Raw genomic sequence first — 23,135 nt, forward strand, 5'->3', positions numbered from 1 at the left:
TATGAGAAACAAGATTCTCTGGTCTGATGAAACCAATATTGAACTCTTTGGCCTGAATGCGAATGTCACATCTGGAGGAAACCTGGCACCATCCCTATGGTGAAGCATAGTGGTGGCAGCATGATGCTGTGGGAAGGTGTTTTAGCGTCAGGGACTGGGAAACTAGTCAGTATCGAGGCAAAGGTGAACAAAGGAAAGTACAGAAAAATTATTGATGAAAACCTGCTCCAGAGCGCTCAGGACCTCAGACTGGGAGAGGTTCACCTTCCAACAGGACAATGACCTTAAGCACAAAGCCAAGACAACACAGGAGTGGCTTCGGAGCAAGTCTCTGAATGTCTTTGAGTTGCCCAGCCAGAGCCCGGATTTGAACCCGATCGAAAATCTCTGGAGAGACCTGAAAACAGCTGTGCAGCAGCGCTCCCCATCCAGCCTGACAGAGCTTGAGAGGATCTGCAGAGAAGACTGGGAGAAACTCCCCAAATACAGGTGTGCAAAGTTTGTAGCGTCATACCCAAGAAGACTCGAGGCTGTAATCGCTGCCAAAAGTGCTTCAACAAAGTACTGAGTAAAGGGTCTGAACACTTATGTAAAAAAAATATATATATATATTTTTATTTATTTCACCTTTATTTAACCAGGTAGGCTAGTTGAGAACAAGTTCTCATTTACAAGTTCGACCTGGCCAAGATAAAGCATAGCAGTGTGATATGTCAGCAAATTATCAATCATTTCTAAAAACCTGTTTTTGTCATTATGGGTTATTGTGTGTAGATTCATGGGGGGGGAAACTATTTTAGAATAAGGCTGCAACGTAACAAGATGTGGAAAAAGTCAAGTGGTCTGAATACTTTCCTAAGGCACCGTGTGGTTTGTGGTTGTCATTCTTCACCTACTTGACCATGCAGTGCTCTATCTGAACATGATGTCCCAGTATGCTTGTGCTGTAGAGAGAGAGAGAGAGAGAAATGCCTGATCAGCAGAAAGAGCCTGTAGTTAAAAGGGCCTCGGTTTCTCATGACACTCCGTGATTTGTCTTTGACTTCAAAATCGAATTTTATTTGTCAAGTGCTCTGAATACAACTGGTGTGGACTTTACCTTGAAATGCGTGCTTATGAAATGAAATGCCTCCCCAACAACGCAGAGTTTAAAATAAAAAACTAACACCAGATGAATAAAATAAAATACACAAGAATGTACTGTCGAATGTACTGTAGAATGTACTGTAGAATGTACTGTAGAATGTACTGTAGAATGTACTGTAGAAGGTACTGTAGAATGTACTGTAGAATGTACTGTAGAATGTACTCGAGAAGGTACTGTAGAAGGTACTGTAGAATGTACTGTAGAATGTACACGAGAAGGTACTGTAGAAGGTACTGTAGAAGGTACTGTAGAATGTACTGTAGAAGGTACTGTAGAATGTACTGTAGAATGTACTGTAGAATGTACTGTAGAAGGTACTGTAGAATGTACTGTAGAATGTACTGTAGAAAGTACTGTAGAAAGTACTGTAGAAGGTACTGTAGAATGTACTGTAGAATGTACTGTAGAAGGTACTGTAGAATGTACTGTAGAATGTACTGTAGAAGGTACTGTATCACATCCGGCCGTGATTGGGAGTCCCATAGGGCAGCGCACAATTGGCCCAGCGTCGTCCGCGTTTGGCCTGTGTAGGCCGTCATTGTAAATAAGAATTTGTTCTTAACTAACTTGCCTAGTTAAATATAGGTGACATTTTTTAAAAATATATATGTACAGGGAGTACCAGTACCAGATTATTGTGCAGAAGTACAAGGTATTTGAGGTAGATATGTACATGAAGGCAGGGTAAAGTGACTAGGCATCAGGATAGATAATAATAAGGTATTAGATGTAGATATGTACATGAAGGCAGGGTAAAGTGACTAGGCATCAGGATAGATAATAACAAGGTATTTGAGGTAGATATGTACATGAAGGCAGGGTAAAGTGACTAGGCATCAGGATAGATAATAATAAGGTATTAGAGGTAGATATGTACATGAAGGCAGGGTAAAGTGACTAGGCATCAGGATAGATAACAAGGTATTTGAGGTAGATGTGTATATGAAGGTAAAATGACTAGGCATCAGGATAGATAATAATAAGGTATTTGAGGTAGATATGTACATGAAGGCAGGGTAAAGTGACTAGGCATCAGGATAGATAATAATAAGGTATTAGAGGTAGATATGTACATGAAGGCAGGGTAAAATGACTAGGCATCAGGATAGATAATATTAAGGTATTTGAGGTAGATATGTACATGAAGGCAGGGTAAAGTGACTAGACATCAGGATAGATAATAATAAGGTATTTGAGGTAGATATGTACATGAAGGCAGGGTAAAGTGACTAGACATCAGGATAGATAATAATAAGGTATTTGAGGTAGATATGTACATGAAGGCAGGGTAACGTGACTAGGCATCAGGATAGATAATAATAAGGTATTTGAGGTAGATATGTACATGAAGGCAGGGTAAAGTGACTAGGCATCAGGATAGATAATAATAAGGTATTAGAGGTAGATATGTACATGAAGGCAGGTAAAGTGACTAGGCATCAGGATAGATAATAATAAGGTATTTGAGGTAGATATGTACATGAAGGCAGGGTAAACGTGACTAGGCATCAGGATAGATAATAATAAGGTATTAGAGGTAGATATGTACATGAAGGCGGGGTAAAGTGACTAGACATCAGGATAGATAATAATAAGGTATTAGAGGTAGATATGTACATGAAGGCAGGGTAAAGTGACTAGGCATCAGGATAGATAATAATAAGGTATTAGAGGTAGATATGTACATGAAGGCAGGGTAAAGTGACTAGACATCAGGATAGATAATAATAAGGTATTTGAGGTAGATATGTACATGAAGGCGGGGTAAAGTGACTAGGCATCAGGATAGATAATAATAAGGTATTAGAGGTAGATATGTACATGAAGGCAGGGTAAAGTGACTAGACATCAGGATAGATAATAATAAGGTATTTGAGGTAGATATGTACATGAAGGCAGGGTAAAGTGACTAGACATCAGGATAGATAATAATAAGGTATTTGAGGTAGATATGTACATGAAGGCGGGGTAAAGTGACTAGGCATCAGGATAGATAATAATAAGGTATTAGAGGTAGATATGTACATGAAGGCAAGGTAAAGTAACTAGACATCAGGATAGATAATAATAATAAGGTATTTGAGGTAGATATGTACATGAAGGCAGGGTAAAGTGACTAGGCATCAGGATAGATAATAATAAGGTATTTGAGGTAGACATGTACATGAAGGCAAGGTAAAGTGACTAGGCATCAGGATAGATAATAATAAGGTATTTGAGGTAGATATGTACATGAAGGCAGGGTAAAGTGACTAGGCATCAGGATAGATAATAATAAGGTATTTGAGGTAGATATGTACATGAAGGCAGGGTAAAGTGACTAGGCATCAGGATAGATAATAATAAGGTATTTGAGGTAGATATGTACATGAAGGCAGGGTAAAGTGACTAGGCATCAGGATAGATAATAATAAGGTATTAGAGGTAGATATGTACATGAAGGCGGGGTAAAGTGACTAGACATCAGAATAGATAATAATAAGGTATTAGAGGTAGATATGTACATGAACGCAGGGTAAAGTGACTAGGCATCAGGATAGATAATAATAAGGTATTTGAGGTAGACATGTACATGAAGGCAGGGTAAAGTGACTAGGCATCAGGATAGATAATAATAAGGTATTTGAGGTAGATATGTACATGAAGGCAGGGTAAAGTGACAAGGCATCAGGATAGATAATAATAAGGTATTAGAGGTAGATATGTACATGAAGGCAAGGTAAAGTAACTAGACATCAGGATAGATAATAATAATAAGATATTAGAGGTAGATATGTACATGAAGGCAGGGTAAAGTGACTAGGCATCAGGATAGATAATAATAAGGTATTTGAGATAGATATGTACATGAAGGCAGGGTAAAGTGACTAGGCATCAGGATAGATAATAATAAGGTATTAGAGGTAGATATGTACATGAAGGCAGGGTAAAGTGACTAGGCATCAGGATAGATAATAATAAGGTATTTGAGGTAGATATGTACATGAAGGCAGGGTAAAGTGACTAGGCATCAGGATAGATAATAATAAGGTATTTGAGGTAGATATGTACATGAAGGCAGGGTAAAGTGACTAGGCATCAGGATAGATAATAATAAGATATTAGAGGTAGATATGTACATGAAGGCAGGGTAAAGTGACATCAGGATAGATAATAATAAGGTATTTGAGGTAGATATGTACATGAAGGCAGGGTAAAGTGACTAGACATCAGGATAGATAATAATAAGGTATTTGAGGTAGATATGTACATGAAGGCAGGGTAAAGTGACTAGACATCAGGATAGATAATAATAAGGTATTTGAGGTAGATATGTACATGAAGGCAGGGTAACGTGACTAGGCATCAGGATAGATAATAATAAGGTATTTGAGGTAGATATGTACATGAAGGCAGGGTAAAGTGACTAGGCATCAGGATAGATAATAATAAGGTATTAGAGGTAGATATGTACATGAAGGCAGGGTAAAGTGACTAGGCATCAGGATAGATAATAATAAGGTATTTGAGGTAGATATGTACATGAAGGCAGGGTAAAGTGACTAGGCATCAGGATAGATAATAATAAGGTATTAGAGGTAGATATGTACATGAAGGCGGGGTAAAGTGACTAGACATCAGGATAGATAATAATAAGGTATTAGAGGTAGATATGTACATGAAGGCAGGGTAAAGTGACTAGGCATCAGGATAGATAATAATAAGGTATTAGAGGTAGATATGTACATGAAGGCAGGGTAAAGTGACTAGACATCAGGATAGATAATAATAAGGTATTTGAGGTAGATATTCAGACATGAAGGCTATGGTAAAGTGACTAGGCATCAGGATAGATAATAATAAGGTATTAGAGGTAGATATGTACATGAAGGCAGGGTAAAGTGACTAGACATCAGGATAGATAATAATAAGGTATTTGAGGTAGATATGTACATGAAGGCAGGGTAAAGTGACTAGACATCAGGATAGATAATAATAAGGTATTTGAGGTAGATATGTACATGAAGGCGGGGTAAAGTGACTAGGCATCAGGATAGATAATAATAAGGTATTAGAGGTAGATATGTACATGAAGGCAAGGTAAAGTAACTAGACATCAGGATAGATAATAATAATAAGGTATTTGAGGTAGATATGTACATGAAGGCAGGGTAAAGTGACTAGGCATCAGGATAGATAATAATAAGGTATTTGAGGTAGACATGTACATGAAGGCAAGGTAAAGTGACTAGGCATCAGGATAGATAATAATAAGGTATTTGAGGTAGATATGTACATGAAGGCAGGGTAAAGTGACTAGGCATCAGGATAGATAATAATAAGGTATTTGAGGTAGATATGTACATGAAGGCAGGGTAAAGTGACTAGGCATCAGGATAGATAATAATAAGGTATTTGAGGTAGATATGTACATGAAGGCAGGGTAAAGTGACTAGGCATCAGGATAGATAATAATAAGGTATTAGAGGTAGATATGTACATGAAGGCGGGGTAAAGTGATTAGACATCAGAATAGATAATAATAAGGTATTAGAGGTAGATATGTACATGAACGCAGGGTGAAGTGACTAGGCATCAGGATAGATAATAATAAGGTATTTGAGGTAGACATGTACATGAAGGCAGGGTAAAGTGATCTAGGCATCAGGATAGATAATAATAAGGTATTTGAGGTAGATATGTACATGAAGGCAGGGTAAAGTGACAAGGCATCAGGATAGATAATAATAAGGTATTAGAGGTAGATATGTACATGAAGGCAAGGTAAAGTAACTAGACATCAGGATAGATAATAATAATAAGATATTAGAGGTAGATATGTACATGAAGGCAGGGTAAAGTGACTAGGCATCAGGATAGATAATAATAAGGTATTTGAGATAGATATGTACATGAAGGCAGGGTAAAGTGACAAGGCATCAGGATAGATAATAATAAGATATTAGAGGTAGATATGTACATGAAGGCAGGGTAAAGTGACTAGGCATCAGGATAGATAATAATAAGGTATTTGAGATAGATATGTACATGAAGGCAGGGTAAAGTGACAAGGCATCAGGATAGATAATAATAAGATATTAGAGGTAGATATGTACATGAAGGCAGGGTAAAGTGACTAGGCATCAGGATAGATAATAATAAGGTATTAGAGGTAGATATGTACATGAAGGCATGGTAAAGTGACTAGGCATCAGGATAGATAATAATAAGGTTATTAGTGGTAGATATGTACATGAAGGCAAGGTAAAGTAACTTAGACATCAGGCTAGATAATAATAATAAGATATTAGAGGTAGATATGTCATGAAGGTCTGGGTAAAGTTCCAAGGCATCAGGATGATAATAATAAGATTTAGTGGTAGATATGTACATGAAGGCAGGGTAAATGATGTCCCAGACAAGAAATGCCTGATCAGCATCAGGATAGATAATAATAAGGTATTAGAGGTAGATATGTACATGAAGGCAGGGTAAAGTGACTAGACATCAGGATAGATAATAGTAAGATATTAGAGGTAGATATGTACATGAAGGCAAGGTAAAGTGACTAGGCATCAGGATAGACAATAGTAAGATATTAGACTGTAGATTTGTACATGAAGGCAGGGTAAAGTGACTAGGCATCAGGATAGATAATAATAAGGTATTAGAGGTAGATATGTACATGATTTAAAACTAGGCATCAGGATAGATAACAATAAGGTATTAGAGGTAGATATGTACATGAAGGCAGGTAAAATGACTAGACATCAGGATAGATAATAATAAGGTATTAGAGGTAGATATGTCCATGAAGGCAGGGTAAAGTGACTAGGCATCAGGATAGATAATAATAAGGTATTTGAGGTAGATATGTCCATGAAGGCAGGGTAAAGTAACTAGGCATCAGGATAGATAATAATAATAGGTATTTGAGGTAGATATGTCCATGAAGGCAGGGTAAAGTAACTAGGCATCAGGATAGATAATAATAAGGTATTTGAGGTAGATATGTACATGAAGGCAGGGTAAAGTGACTAGACATCAGGATAGATAATACTAAGAGTAGAATAAAGAACAGAGCAGCAAATTATGTGTGTAAAAGTATGTGTGCTTGTGTTCTCAGTCTCTGTGTGTGTGTGTGTGTGTGTGTGTGTGTGTGTGTGTGTGTGTGTGTGTGTGTGTGTGTGTGTGTGTGTGTGTGTGTGTGTGTGTGTGTGTGTGTGTGTGTGTGTGTGTGTGTGTGTGTGTGTGTGTGTGTGTGTGTGTGTGTGTATGGGAATGTGTGTGGGTTTTGTGTGGGCATGTCAATGTAATGTGCGTGAGAGTGTATATCTGGCCCGCCAACAATAATGTTTGGCCCCCCCAAAAGCCCCCCAATTTAATTATCAATATTTATTCATTAAAATAAAGAAATGAATCAATCTCGAACCTCAGATGCAAAAAGTCCTAAATGCAATATCCCAAGAAGGGAGTTACCCCACCTAAATAATCCAAACGCTACATTTTAATTTCACTCATGAGGAGAGAGAATGCAGGAGACAGTCAACTAATAAAGCAGGCAGCGGACCATTTTGTGGTGCTGAAACGTAAAGCTGCAACCTCAGCGCAATCAAGAGGAGGTGAACAGCGCCTGGTGCTGAAAATATAGCTAACGTCTGATGCAAGTGGCACACAGCAACAGATGGAGGAAAAACTACACCAGTCGAGTAATTCATTTCAACGGTAATGTAGATGCAGGGAGTCGGGAAGCAGGTGCAGTTCGTTGAATGACGACGAACATGGAAACATAAACAATATTTCCTGGTGGGTGATAACAAACGAGGGCTATGTAAAGCGGAAGTAATCAGGGTGGTGATGAAGTCCAGGTGTGCCTAATGAGGCGAAGGTATGCGTAAGGAAGATGTGCATAAGAATGGGTTGCCAGGACCGGGGGTTAGCAGACCGGCAATGTCGATCGCTGGAGAGCGGTCTCGTCGGAGTGGATGTCACGTGACTACCCTCGATGTCCAGGGGAGGCGGAAGGGTGTCGTAGGGGACGGCATCAGCGTTGGAGCCCCACCTGCCTGTTGGACTGAGGTCAGTACCTGGATGTGAGGTTGACCGTGACCCCTAGCTTCTCCATGAAGGCTCTCCAGACACGTGACATGAATTGGGGACCACGGTCAGAGACGATATCCTCCAGAAGGCCATAGCACTGGAAGACCTGCTGAAGCAGAGCCTCAGCGAACCTAGAGGGTGGTAGGGAGACCAGAGAGAGGGATAAGCATGCCACCAAAATGCACACAAGGACTCGGCTCTCCAGAGCGCATCCCTGATTTGTCTCGATGTCTGGAATTCAATCAGCTCAGTTTGAATTGCGGCCTCATCCAGCGAGGGTATCGTTTTCTTATCAAGGGAGGAGAATTCTCTCTGTGAGAAGAGCACGAACGCAACGCAATGATATCCTTGGGCTGTAATCTTCAAATCTAGTGGAGAAGTTAGCTGCTTGTTGAGATCTTCCATCACCTCTGTGACGATGCTGTGGCCTGGTCCCTCTGCCTGTTGTTTCATCAGTGTGCTGAAGTCTTCCATCACCTCTGTGACGATGCTGTGGCCTGGTCCCTCTGCCTGTTGTTTCATCAGTGTGCTGAAGTCTTCCATCACCTCTGTGACGATGCTGTGGCCTGGTCCCTCTGCCTGTTGTTTCATCAGTGTGCTGAAGTCTTCCATCACCTCTGTGACGATGCTGTGGCCTGGTCCCTCTGCCTGTTGTTTCTTCAGTGGGCTGAAATGGCGTTGCCTTCTAGATGACAAGTCGAAATCGAACGACTTCCTTAGTAAAGGCCTCAAGCTTTCCCACCGTGTCCACGACTGTTTTCTTCCTTTTCACTGCAGATTTCACCTGTTTCATTTACAGTTGATGTTTCTGCGTCGGGCCTTCGATGTTTCTGCGTCGGGCCTTCGATGTTTCTGCGTCGGGCCTTCGATGTTTCTGCGTCGGGCCTTCGATGTTTCTGCGTCGGGCCTTCGATGTTTCTGCGTCGGGCCTTCGATGTTTCTGCGTCGGGCCTTCGATGTTTCTGCGTCGGGCCTTCGATGTTTCTGCGTCGGGCCTTCGATGTTTCTGCGTCGGGCCTCTGTCTGGGACAGGAAGGCCACTTTGAAAGGTCCATGCTTCAAAAAGTTCCAGATTCATAATTATGTCTGAGATTGAATTCTTTGCAAACGGCGACATTTTCATTGCAAATTAAGACACACTTGGCTTGTCATTGGGAAAAGATGGTAAGATGAGCGCACATCTCTCTGCTCTTTTGATACTTTTTTTGAGAGGGACATTTTCTCTTGCTATCAAGCTAATTGTTCTGAACAAATGTTTTTCACCACCAATCAACGCACAGAGAAGCAGACAGAAATAATTGTACGATCAAAATCATTGTTGTTGTCACTGAACTTATTATGTACTAATCAGATTTGTTAAAAATGTTGCTCAATTTGTCATGTAGACCAATAAATTGTGCTAATATTGTTCTGGCCCGCCGACTATTAGCACAGAAAGAAATTGGCCCGGGGCCAAACCGAGTTGACGGACCCTGGTGTATATGGTTTGTATAGTCTAGTGGGTGTGCTTGACTTTTGCCATCAGTGCCACAGGGAAGATTTATTTAGATGGAAAGGTGGAGAGTTGGGAGAGACAGCAGCTGCCAAAAGGAAGGACAGCAAGGGAAGAAGAGGAGAGGAAGAGACGCCAAGAAATCACCATCGATTACACATCTCCTGAAGTGCTGACCCTCTCCATTGATATCACAAGGCAGTGTCTTCGAGTCCACAGGGGCTGATGTCACAAAGTGCTGTACAGAAACCCAGCCTAAAACCCCAAACAGCAAGCAATGCAGGTGTAGAAGCGCGGTGGCTAGGAAAAACTCCATAGAAAGGCCAGAACCTAGGAAGAAACCTAGAGAGGAACCAGGCTATGTGGGGTGGCCAGTCCTCTTCTGGCTGTGATGGGTGGAGATTATAACAGAACATTGCCAAGATGTTCAAATGTTCATAGATGACCAGCAGGGTCAATTAATAATAATCACAGTGCTTGTCGAGGGTGCAACAGCTCAGCACCTCAGGAGTATATGTCAGTTGGGTTTTCATAGCCGATCATTTGGAGTATCTCTACCGCTCCTACTGTCTCTAGAGAGATTAAAACAGCAGCTCTGGGACAGGTAGCACGTCCGGTGAACAGGTCAGGGTTCCATAGCCCCAGGCAGAACAGTTGGAACAGCAGCACGACCGGGTGGACTGCGGACAGTAAGGAGTCATCAGGCCAGGTAGTCCTGAGGCATGGTCCTAGGGCTCAGGTCCACACACAGGACAGACAGACAGACAGACAGACAGACAGACAGACAGACAGACAGACAGACAGACAGAGACTTAAATTCACACAGGACACTGGATAAGACAGGAGAAATACTCCAGATATAACAGACTGACCCTAGCCCTCCAACACAAACTATTGCAGCATAAATACTCAGAGTGAGACAGGAGGGGTCGGGAGATACTGTGGCCCCGTCCGACGATACCCCTGGACAGGGCCAAACAGGCAGGATATAACCCCACCCACTTTGCCAAAGCACAGCCCCCACATCACTAGAGGGATATCTTCAACCACCAACTTGCCATCCAGAGACAAGGCCGAGTATAGCCCACGAAGATATCCGCCAACCCGGACAGGAAGATCACGTCAGTGACTCAACACACTCAAGTGACGCACCTCCTAGGAAAGCACGGAAGAGCACCAGTAAGCCAGTGACTCAGTCCCCGTAATAGGGTTAGAGGCAGAGAAACCCAGTGGAAAGAGGGGAACCGGCCAGGCAGAGACAGCAAGGGCGGTTCATTGCTCCAGTGCCTTTCCATTCACCTTCACACTCCTGGGCCAGACTACACTCAATCATATGACCCACTGAAGAGATGAGTCTTCAGTAAAGACTTAAAGGTTGAGACCGAGTCTGCGTCTCTCACATGGGTAGGCAGACCATTCCATAAAAATATGAGCTCTATAGGAGAAAGCCCTGCCTCCAGCTGTTTGCTTAGAAATTCTAGGGACAATTAGGAGGCCTGCATCTTGTGACCGTAGCGTAAGTGTAGGTATGTACGGCAGGACCAAATCAGAGAGATAGGTAGGAGCAGGCCCATGTAATGCTTTGTAGGTTAGCAGTAAAACCTTGAAATCAGCCCTTGCCTTGACAGGAAGACAGTGTAGGGAGGCTATAGCACTGGAGTGATATGGTCACATTTTTGGTTCTAGTCAGGATTCTAGCAGCCGTATTTAGCACTAACTGAAGTTTATTTAGTGCTTTATCCGGGTAGCTGGAAAGTAGAGCATTGCAGTAGTCTAACCTAGACGTAACAAAAGAATGGATACATTTTTCTGCATGATTTTTGGACAGAAAGTTTCTGATTTTTGCAATGTTACGTAGATGGATAAAAGCTGTCCTTGAAACAGTCTTGATATGTTCGTCAAAAGAGAGATCAGGGTCCAGAGTAACGCCGAGGTCCTTCACAGTTTTATTTGAGACAACTGTACAACCATCAAGATGAATTATCAGATTCAACAGAAGATCTCTTTGTTTCTTGGAACCTAGAACAAGCATCTCTGTTTTGTCCTTATGTCTGAAACACAGGCTCCCAGGGAGGGCCATTTTGGAGCTTCACCATGTTTAATAGAAATGTACAGCTGAGTGTCGTCCGCATAGCAGTGAAAGTTGACATTGTGTTTCCGAATGACATACACAAGAGGTGAAAACAATAGTGGTTCATATGCAAAAATATATTTATTTCCTTAAAAGTGATACCCTGCATGAGAACCCAGATACTATGACAGTACAGTCCTTTATGTCTTAGAAGAGGGGGAGTATCAGGTATCAAGGTAAGACCCAAGTGCAGACTGTGTTAAGTAACAATGTTTATTGTAACAGGGGAAGGCAGGCAGAGGTCGATAATCCAGAGTCGGAGCAAAGGTACAGGACGGCAGTCAGGCTCAGGTAGAGTGCTCAGGTAGAGTGCTCAGGCAGAGTGCTCAGGTAGGTACAGGACAGTCAGGCTCAGGCAGAGTGCTCAGGCAGAGTGCTCAGGCAGAGTGCTCAGGCAGGCTCAGGCAGGAGTGCTCAGGTAGGCTCAGTCAGGCTCAGGCAGAGTGCTCAGGCAGAGTGCTCAGGCAGAGTGCTCAGGCAGAGTGCTCAGGCAGAGTGCTCAGGCAGAGTGCTCAGGTAGGTACAGGACAGTCAGGCTCAGGCAGAGTGCTCAGGCAGAGTGCTCAGGCAGGTACAGGACAGCAGTCAGGCTCAGGCAGAGTGCTCAGGCAGAGTGCTCAGGCAGAGTGCTCAGGCAGAGTGCTCAGGTAGAGTGCTCAGGTAGAGTGCTCAGGTAGAGTGCTCAGGTAGAGTGCTCAGGTAGAGTGCTCAGGCAGAGTGCTCAGGCAGAGTGCTCAGGCAGAGTGCTCAGGTAGAGGCTCAGGCAGAGTGCTCAGGCAGAGTGCTCAGGCAGAGTGCTCAGGCAGAGTGGCTCAGGCAGAGTGCTCAGGCAGAGTGCTCAGGCAGAGTGCAGGCAGGTACAGGCAGAGTGGCTCAGGCAGAGTGCTCAGGCAGAGTGCTCAGGCAGAGTGCTCAGGTAGAGTGCTCAGGTAGAGTGCTCAGGCAGAGTGCTCAGGTAGGTACAGGACAGTCAGGCTCAGGCAGAGTGCTCAGGCAGAGTGCTCAGGCAGAGTGCTCAGGCAGAGTGCTCAGGTAGGTACAGGACGGCAGTCAGGCTCAGGCAGAGTGCTCAGGCAGAGTGCTCAGGCAGAGTGCTCAGGCAGAGTGCTCAGGCAGAGTGCTCAGGCAGAGTGCTCAGGTAGGTACAGGACAGTCAGGCTCAGGCAGAGTGCTCAGGCAGAGTGCTCAGGCAGGTACAGGACAGCAGTCAGGCTCAGGCAGAGTGCTCAGGCAGAGTGCTCAGGCAGAGTGCTCAGGCAGAGTGCAGGTAGAGTGCTCAGGTAGAGTGCTCAGGCAGAGTGCTCAGGCAGAGTGCTCAGGTAGAGTGCTCAGGTAGAGTGCTCAGGTAGAGTGCTCAGGCAGAGTGCTCAGGCAGAGTGCTCAGGTAGGTACAGGACAGTCAGGCTCAGGCAGAGTGCTCAGGCAGAGTGCTCAGGCAGAGTGCTCAGGCAGAGTGCTCAGGCAGAGTGCTCAGGCAGAGTGCTCAGGCAGAGTGCTCAGGCAGGTACAGGACGGCAGTCAGGCTCAGGCAGAGTGCTCAGGCAGAGTGCTCAGGCAGAGTGCTCAGGCAGAGTGCTCAGGCAGAGTGCTCAGGCAGAGTGCTCAGGCAGAGTGCTCAGGCAGAGTGCTCAGGTAGGTACAGGACAGTCAGGCTCAGGCAGAGTGCTCAGGCAGAGTGCTCAGGCAGAGTGCTCAGGTAGGTACAGGACGGCAGTCAGGCTCAGGCAGAGTGCTCAGGCAGAGTGCTCAGGCAGAGTGCTCAGGCAGAGTGCTCAGGCAGAGTGCTCAGGCAGAGTGCTCAGGTAGGTACAGGACAGTCAGGCTCAGGCAGAGTGCTCAGGCAGAGTGCTCAGGCAGGTACAGGACAGCAGTCAGGCTCAGGCAGAGTGCTCAGGCAGAGTGCTCAGGCAGAGTGCTCAGGTAGAGTGCTCAGGTAGAGTGCTCAGGTAGAGTGCTCAGGTAGAGTGCTCAGGTAGAGTGCTCAGGTAGAGTGCTCAGGCAGAGTGCTCAGGCAGAGTGCTCAGGCAGAGTGCTCAGGCAGAGTGCTCAGGTAGGTACAGGACAGTCAGGCTCAGGCAGAGTGCTCAGGCAGAGTGCTCAGGCAGAGTGCTCAGGCAGAGTGCTCAGGCAGAGTGCTCAGGCAGAGTGCTCAGGCAGAGTGCTCAGGCAGGTACAGGACGGCAGTCAGGCTCAGGCAGAGTGCTCAGGCAGAGTGCTCAGGCAGGGACAGGACGACAGTAGTGCTCAGGCAGAGTGCTCAGGCAGAGTGCTCAGGCAGAGTGCTCAGGCAGAGTGCTCAGGCAGGTACAGGACAGGCAGAGTGCTCAGGCAGAGTGCTCAGGCAGGTACAGGACAGGCAGAGTGCTCAGGCAGGCAGGTACAGGACAGGCAGAGTGCTCAGGCAGGTACAGGCAAGGCAAGAGTCAAAAACCAGTAGGACGAGATAAAGCTGGGAAAAGACAGGCGCTGACAGGACAAACCGCTGGTAAGCAAACAAGAGGAACTGTCACAGACAGACCGAAAACACAGGTATAAATAGCTGTGTTTAGGATAAGTGGGGAAGATGGGTGACACCTGGAGGGGGCGGAGCCAAGCACAAGGACAGGTGAAACAGATCAGGGCATAACAGGGAGGAGAGGGAGGGGAGCATAACACTGCAGTTCAGCGTCGGTGTGCGTGCGTACGTATGTGTGTGTAAACAGAGAAAGTGTGTTATCTGCACAGTGTCCGTGCTCCAGTGAAGCCGATTATCTCCTGAAAAGGGCATCACTCAAATGGGATGTTTTCTTGGATTTCCTGGGTCAAACCAACCCGAAACATAATCAAAAGTAGTGCACTATGTAGGGAACACTGTGTCATCTGGGACACAGATTCAGAGTCCCACTAGTGAATAGCCAGCAGGCTTTCCCTGAGCCCTCTCACCCTTAGAAAGCTCTTGTGCCATGTCTGCCTGTGCAGAGCCTCAGGCCAGCGTTTTGACACATATACAGCACGTCATTAGTTCAGGCAAATGCAGAGAATTGACCAGTGTTCGTCAAAGCAGGGCGACGTCACCATCAGCAGGTTGTGATCGTAGAAATACATTATGATTATGGTTGTGACTGGGGTTGAACTGACCCCCCCCCCCCTCAGGCAGGACATTGGTTTCATTAACAACAAAAACAACAAAAACTAACTCTGTTGTGATGTTGTTGGACGTCCAAGGTTCATTCAGTGATTCTGTGATATGACTGAAGCCATTATCTGTCACTGTGTCAGACGGAGGGAGGATAGGTGTCAGACCCGATGTCAGTGTTGTTTTGTTATGGACTGCCTGTCAAATCAATCAAAAACACCCAGGCAGAGCAGGGTTAATCCCCATTGTAGCCTCTGGCCGTGTGTGTGTGTGTGTGTGTGTGTGTGTGTGTGTGTGTGTGTGTGTGTGTGTGTGTGTGTGTGTGTGTGTGTGTGTGTGTGTGTGTGTGTGTGTGTGTGTGTGTGTGTGTGTGTGTGTGTGTGTGTGTGTGTGTGTGTGTGTGTGTGCTGATAGTTGAGGTCTCTCCTGACCCCGATGACTGTTTACTGTAGTGATTGTAATTGTTGTTGCAGAGAGAAACCTCCAGCTCTGCTCACCCCTCCAGACATCTCTGAGCTCCTTCAATCTAAGTTAAACACCTTGCTTTCAAGTAATTGGCAATCTGTGGCTGACGCTCTTAAAAGGATTTTGAAGTAAACAAAAACACGGGGCACTCTTCAGAGAGAGCGAGAGATGATGAGGGGGACAGAGGAAGGGAGAACGGGAACGAGAGAGAGTAGATAAGGAGGGCAATTCTACTGAAGTAGGGAGGGAGTTTAAATATGTTTTCAAAGTGTACCCAGCAGCCAGTTGCTATCAGAGCTGGCTGTAATACATGCAAGTGTACCCAGCAGCCAGTTGCTATCAGAGCTGGCTGTAATACATGCAAGTGTACCCAGCAGCCAGTTGCTATCAGAGCTGGCTGTAATACATGCAAGTGTACCCAGCAGCCAGTTGCTATCAGAGCTGGCTGTAATACATGCAAGTGTACCCAGCAGCCAGTTGCTACCAGAGCTGGCTGTAATACATGCAAGTGTACCCAGCAGCCAGTTGCTATCAGAGCTGGCTGTAATACATGCAAGTGTACCCAGCAGCCAGTTGCTATCAGAGCTGGCTGTAATACATGCAAGTGTACCCAGCAGCCAGTTGCTACCAGAGCTGGCTGTAATACATGCAAGTGTACCCAGCAGCCAGTTGCTACCAGAGCTGGCTGTAATACATGCAAGTGTACCCAGCAGCCAGTTGCTACCAGAGCTGGCTGTAATACATGCAAGTGTACCCAGCAGCCAGTTGCTATCAGAGCTGGCTGTAATACATGCAAGTGTACCCAGCAGCCAGTTGCTATCAGAGCTGGCTGTAATACATGCAAGTGTACCCAGCAGCCAGTTGCTACCAGAGCTGGCTGTAATACATGCAAGTGTACCCAGCAGCCAGTTGCTATCAGAGCTGGCTGTAATACATGCAAGTGTACCCAGCAGCCAGTTGCTATCAGAGCTGGCTGTAATACATGCAAGTGTACCCAGCAGCCAGTTGCTACCAGAGCTGGCTGTAATACATGCAAGTGTACCCAGCAGCCAGTTGCTATCAGAGCTGGCTGTAATACATGCAAGTGTACCCAGCAGCCAGTTGCTATCAGAGCTGGCTGTAATACATGCAAGTGTACCCAGCAGCCAGTTGCTATCAGAGCTGGCTGTAATACATGCAAGTGTACCCAGCAGCCAGTTGCTACCAGAGCTGGCTGTAATACATGCAAGTGTACCCAGCAGCCAGTTGCTACCAGAGCTGGCTGTAATACATGCAAGTGTACCCAGCAGCCAGTTGCTATCAGAGCTGGCTGTAATACATGCAAGTGTACCCAGCAGCCAGTTGCTACCAGAGCTGGCTGTAATACATGCAAGTGTACCCAGCAGCCAGTTGCTACCAGAGCTGGCTGTAATACATGCAAGTGTACCCAGCAGCCAGTTGCTATCAGAGCTGGCTGTAATACATGCAAGTGTACCCAGCAGCCAGTTGCTATCAGAGCTGGCTGTAATACATGCAAGTGTACCCAGCAGCCAGTTGCTATCAGAGCTGGCTGTAATACATGCAAGTGTACCCAGCAGCCAGTTGCTATCAGAGCTGGCTGTAATACATGCAAGTGTACCCAGCAGCCAGTTGCTATCAGAGCTGGCTGTAATACATGCAAGTGTACCCAGCAGCCAGTTGCTACCAGAGCTGGCTGTAATACATGCAAGTGTACCCAGCAGCCAGTTGCTACCAGAGCTGGCTGTAATACATGCAAGTGTACCCAGCAGCCAGTTGCTATCAGAGCTGGCTGTAATACATGCAAGTGTACCCAGCAGCCAGTTGCTACCAGAGCTGGCTGTAATACATGCAAGTGTACCCAGCAGCCAGTTGCTATCAGAGCTGGCTGTAATACAAGCAAGTGTACATTTACATTTACATTTAAGTCATTTAGCAGACGCTCTTATCCAGAGCGACTTACAAATTGGTGCAAACACCTATGACAACCAGTGGAACAGCCACTTGCATCTAAATATTGTTGGGGGGGTGAGAAGGATTACTTACCCTTACTTACCCTATCCTAGGTATTCCTTGAAGAGGTGGGGTTTCAGGTGTCTCCGGAAGGTGGTGATTGACTCCGCTGTCCTGGCGTCGTGAGGGAGTTTGTTCCACCATTGGGGGCCAGAGCAGCGAACAGTTTTGACTGGGCTGAGCGGGAACTGTACTTCCTCAGTGGTAGGGAGGCGAGCAGGCCAGAGGTGGATGAACGCAGTGCCCTTGTTTGGGTGTAGGGCCTGATCAGAGCCTGGAGGTACTGAGGTGCCGTTCCCCTCACAGCTCCGTGGCGAGCACCATGGTCTTGTAGCGGATGCGAGCTTCAACTGGAAGCCAGTGGAGAGAGCGGAGGAGCGGGGTGACGTGAGAGAACTTGGGAAGGTTGAACACCAGACGGGCTGCGGCGTTCTGGATGAGTTGTAGGGGTTTAATGGCACAGGCAGGGAGCCCAGCCAACAGCGAGTTGCAGTAATCAAGACGGGAGATGACAAGTGCCTGGATTAGGACCTGCGCCGCTTCCTGTGTGAGGCAGGGTCGTACTCTGCGGATGTTGTAGAGCATGAACCTACAGGAACGGGACACTGCCTTGATGTTAGTTGAGAACGTCAGGGTGTTGTCCAGGATCACGCCAAGGTTCTTAGCGCTCTGGGAGGAGGACACAATGGAGTTGTCAACCGTGATGGCGAGATCATGGAACGGGCAGTCCTTCCCCGGGAGGAAGAGGAGCTCCGTCTTGCTGAGGTTCAGCTTGAGGTGGTGATCCGTCATCCACACTGATATGTCTGCCAGACATGCAGAGATGCGATTCGCCACCTGGTCATCAGAAGGGGGAAAGGAGAAGATTAATTGTGTGTCGTCTGCATAGCAATGATAGGAGAGACCATGTGAGGTTATGACAGAGCCAAGTGACTTGGTGTATAGCGAGAATAAGAGAGGGCCTAGAACAGAGCCCTGGGGGACACCAGTGGTGAGAGCGCGTGGTGTACCCAGCAGCCAGTTGCTATCAGAGCTGGCTGTAATACATGCAAGCGGGCAGCGTTGTAGTCTGAGAGCTGTTAGCTGAGAAGGCTGTTAACACACTGTGTAATAGCTTCAGAGCTGTTCATTATGTTACAGGTAGGAGCACTCGGTAAAGTTAAATATCCCATCCGCCCCAACCTCTTATACAGCGTCGACAGCTCTCAGCTCTCAACTCATTTCAGCTGTGAAGATACAGCCTGATGATGACATCTTAACAAGTCGAGAACTGTCGTCCGCTCCACACCATTCTCTGTCCTCCACCTTGATTCAGTCCATTACACTGGTCATAGAGGGACTGTTGTTCGTCCACATCCCTCTTTCCCTTCCTCCCATCCCTCTCTTTTTTAATTAGAGCCAAAGGCCAGAATGGACCGATAAGCTAATTAATTAAGAATAGGTTGCACGGCAAACTGAGCACGGGTTCAGCACTGCAAAAGTCTCATAGCAAAGGATCAGGGATATGACCCCTTTCATTTCATGGTGAATGGATGGGATAGCCCAATCAGTGGCTATGCTCTAATTGGTTTTGACACGGCTATTATTGGCTAATAGCTTTTCCCCTAAAAGAAACCTTGTCTAAAGAATGACAAAGTCTGGTCTCACAATTAGATTGTGGAGGTGGATACGCTTTTACACAGGATTCTCTCCGTTTCAGCCATCGATTGGAGAAGCTCACACAATCAGTGGAGAAGATGCTGGATTGTTCCGTTTACATCTGACAATGGAACAGTGGAACACACACACACACACACACACACACACACACACACACACACACACACACACACACACACACACACACACACACACACACACACACACACACACACACACTCATTGACCACCCTCCCCCCACCTTGACCCTTACCCCCACCTCAGGGGGATCAATAGCTGTCACAAGGCTTTGTGTGTTTAGTACCAGGATGTAGCCATTGTGTGGCTCCAGGAGTTCACTGCTCCTCCATGGACAGTCATACATTTTACATACATTTACATTTAAGTCATTTAGTCATACAGATACAGTGGGGCAAAAAAGTATTTAGTCAGCCACCAATTGTGCAAGTTCTCCCACTTAGAAAGATGAGAGAGGCCTGTAAGTTTCATCATAGGTACACTTCAACTATGACAGACAAAATGAGAAAAAAAATCCAGAAAATCACATTGTAGGATTTTTAATGAATTTATTTTCAAATTATGGTGGAAAATGAGTATCTCAATACTTTGTTATATACCCTTTGTTGGCAATGACAGAGGTCAAACGTTTTCTGTAAGTCTTCACAAGGTTTTCACACACTGTTGCTGGTATTTTGGCCCATTCCTCTATGCAGATCTCCTCTGGAGCAGTGATGTTTTGAGGCTGTTGCTGGACAACATGGACTTTCAACTCCCTCCAAAGATTTTCTATGGGGTTGAGATCTGGAGACTGGCTAGGCCACTCCAGGACCTTGAAATGCTTCTTACGAAGCCACTCCTTCGTTGCCCGGACGGTGTGTTTGGGATCATCGTCATGCTGAAAGACCCAGCCACGTTTAATCTTCAATGCCCTTGCTGATGGAAGGAGGTTTTCACTCAAAATCTCATGATACATGGCCCCATTCATTCTTTCCTTTACACGGATCAGTCATCCTGGTCCCTTTGCAGAAAAACAGCCCCAAAGCATGATGTTTCCACCCCCATGCTTCACAGTAGGTATGGTGTTCTTTGGATGCAACTCAGCATTCTTTGACCTCCAAACAGGACGAGTTGAGTTTTTACCAATACGTTCTATTTTGGTTTCATCTGACCATATGACATTCTCCCAATCTTCTTCAGGATCATCCAAATGCTCTCTTGCAAACTTCAGACGGGCCTGTACATGTACTGGCTTAAGCAGGGGGACACGTCTGGCACTGCAGGATTTGAGTCCCTGGCGGTGTAGTGTGTTACTGATGGTAGGCTTTGTTACTTTGGTCCCAGCTCTCTGCAGGTCATTCACTAGGTCCCTCCGTGTGGTTCTGGCATTTTTGCTCACCGTTCTTGTGATCATTTTGACCCCACGGGGTGAGATCTTGCGTGGAGCCCCAGATCGAGGGAGATTATCAGTGGTCTTGTATGTCTTCCATTTCCTAATAATTGCTCCCACAGTTGATTTCTTCAAACCAAGCTGCTTACCTATTGCAGATTCAGTCTTCCCAGCCTGGTGCAGGGCTACAATTTTGTTTCTGGTGTCCTTTGACAGCTCTTTGGTCTTGGCCATAGTGGAGTTTGGAGTGTGACTGTTTGAGGATGTGGACAGGTGTCTTTTATACTGATAACAAGTTCAAACAGGTGCCATTAATACAGGTAACGAGTGGAGGACAGAGGAGCCTTTTAAAGAAGAAGTTACAGGTCTGTGAGAGCCAAAAATCTTGCTTGTTTGTAGGTGACCAAATACTTATTTTCCACCATAATTTTCAAATAAATAAATAAAAAATCCTACAATGTGATTTTCTGGATTAGCTAGGTAAGAGCTCATACCTCTGATGAAGTTGAATTTAATGCTTAAAGATACAATCTGTAGTAATGTGAGTTATAGAGCTGTCATTCTCATCGAAAGCAAGTCTAAGAAGTGGTAGACCTGTTCTAAGTGCACTATTTCTATGCTTCCTGTTCTTAAGTTTAATTTTTGCATCTTTTGGTTTTGGTTTTGTACACCAGTTTCAAACAGCTAAACATACAATGTTTTTATTGTGGAAAATATATTTCACAGCGGTTTAGATGGTACAATGATTCTCTGCATAATACTTGATTGTTTTGTCATACAAACTGAAATTAGGCAAACTATTCTAATTTTATCAACCAGGAAAATGGCGTGGCGATTTCTGCATAGTTCACCTTTTAATTGCTAGGTCAGAGGTTGATGTCACTTCTGTGGTGGTCAGTTATATGTGCAGGAAGATGAAGAGTGAGACTGGAAATATGTCCCAAATCGCACATTTTGACCTGGTTATTAAAAGTAGTGCACTACACAGGGAATTTGGTGCCATTTAGGACACAGAGAGAGTTTGATTCTGGTTTGGCAGGGGGTCCAAGATGCTCCAGTACAGTACACTAGCTTGATGGTTATTGCTACGAAACAATAGTCCTTTCATTTCTCTATTGGATTGGATTAAGGAGAGCAGGACCACAGTCTGGTAAAGTGATTTAATCAGCAGGCATTCCCCTGTGGGAAATATGGATGTCAATCAATACACTAATGGCCTACCATCTAAAATGCCCAGTGTGAATGTGATAACTGCCTAGCTTTAGACGCTCAGCCACAAGAACATATATATATATATTTTCCCCATAGGCTTTTACTGTAAATCAACTGTTTTGGGATTCTTTTCGACACGCGGTGAAATTGGAAGAGGTAGAAATGTATAGCATGGTTTAAGGGTTCTAGACTAGAGAATGTGTCCCTGGGCCTGATACCATTCCATTACATACGTGTCTGCTGGGTCCCACTCTCTGTAGAGATAGGGTTTAATACCTGGATGTATGCCTTCCAAGGTCACACCTAATCTGTCCCACATCATGTGAAATCGATTTGTCCTCCCTTTTGCGTGGACATTTTTCTTACCCCGGTGAAAACTCTCCTCGCCTCTTCCTCCTCCTCCTCTTCCTCTGTCATTATAAATCCCTGAGCTGCAGCCTTGGACGTGTTCTTCCCCCTGTGAAAGATAATGTTCTCATTTCTACAAAAACACTGAGCGTGAGGAAACAGAGAGAGTTGTCATTGTCACTAGGGACTGTGCTGAGTGGTGTCAGGCAGCAGTGTCCTGGAACAGTCCATACTGGGACTGGGGGGCTGGACTAGGACATACAGGGAAATAAACTAAACACCCTTCACACTGGTTTCCTAATGATGCCCCCCCATCCAAGACATTTTAAGCTCATTTACTACTTTTCTTTACAATTTAAAAACTCTACAATTATATTTGGAGAACAGCAAAAACTACCCCAACCATTATCACATCTGATTGCTGTAGCTCCATTCACCTCAGTCGATCAACAAACATCTAGCCTATTAGCTATATAATTAGCCGCTACAAATGAACTCACATTAACTCAGCACTGGGATTGAAAACTCTAATTGAATACGTACAGTAGGATCTGTTAGCAGAAAAAGCATGATAAAAACACACTTTTTGCCATGGGCTGGGGATCATTTGTTGCAGTTTCTAAGCTAATTTCCTGTAATTCTACAAATTGTTCCATGAGATGTCATGTTAATATGATATCAAAATCAATGGGGCCTAGGGGTCAGGGCCCATGTACCCTCCATGCCCGGTCGGAAATTCGCTATGATTACTACTAAGTTTAGATGGCTTGCTAGACTAACTAGACTAATTTAACTACAGTTGAAGTCGGAAGTTTACATACACCTTAGCCAAATACATTTAAACTAAATTTTCACAATTGCTGACATTTAATCCTAGTAAGAATACCCTGTTTTAGGTTAGTCAGGATCACCTCTTTATGTTAAGAATGTGAAATGTCAGATTAATAGTAGAGTGAATGATTTATTTCAGCTTATATTTATTTCTTCACATTCCCAGTAGGTCAGAAGTTTACATACACTCAATTAGTATTTGGTAGCATTGCCTTTAAATTGTTTAACTTGGGTCAAATGTTTCGGGTAGCCTTCCAC

The 23,135-nt window shown here is 45.0% G+C and overlaps 1 protein-coding gene and 1 long non-coding RNA gene across 3 annotated transcripts in view; both read left to right on the plus strand.

The window, feature by feature from the left end:
• The window catches only part of LOC118373676 (whirlin-like), a 161,945-nt gene that overhangs the window by 116,330 nt on the left and 22,480 nt on the right, over positions 1–23,135 (plus strand).
• On the plus strand, positions 2,283–4,719 carry LOC127930789 (uncharacterized). Of its 2 annotated transcripts, XR_008139517.1 has the most exons (4): positions 2,283–2,412; positions 2,821–2,888; positions 2,957–3,083; positions 4,309–4,719. It is a non-coding gene; the product is annotated as an uncharacterized LOC127930789 (long non-coding RNA). The 2 variants fall into 2 exon arrangements; XR_008139518.1 differs by lacking the exon at positions 2,821–2,888.

This window comes from Oncorhynchus keta, chromosome 6, assembly GCF_023373465.1.
Source record: "Oncorhynchus keta strain PuntledgeMale-10-30-2019 chromosome 6, Oket_V2, whole genome shotgun sequence".
NCBI classification, from domain to species: Eukaryota; Metazoa; Chordata; class Actinopteri; order Salmoniformes; family Salmonidae; genus Oncorhynchus; species Oncorhynchus keta.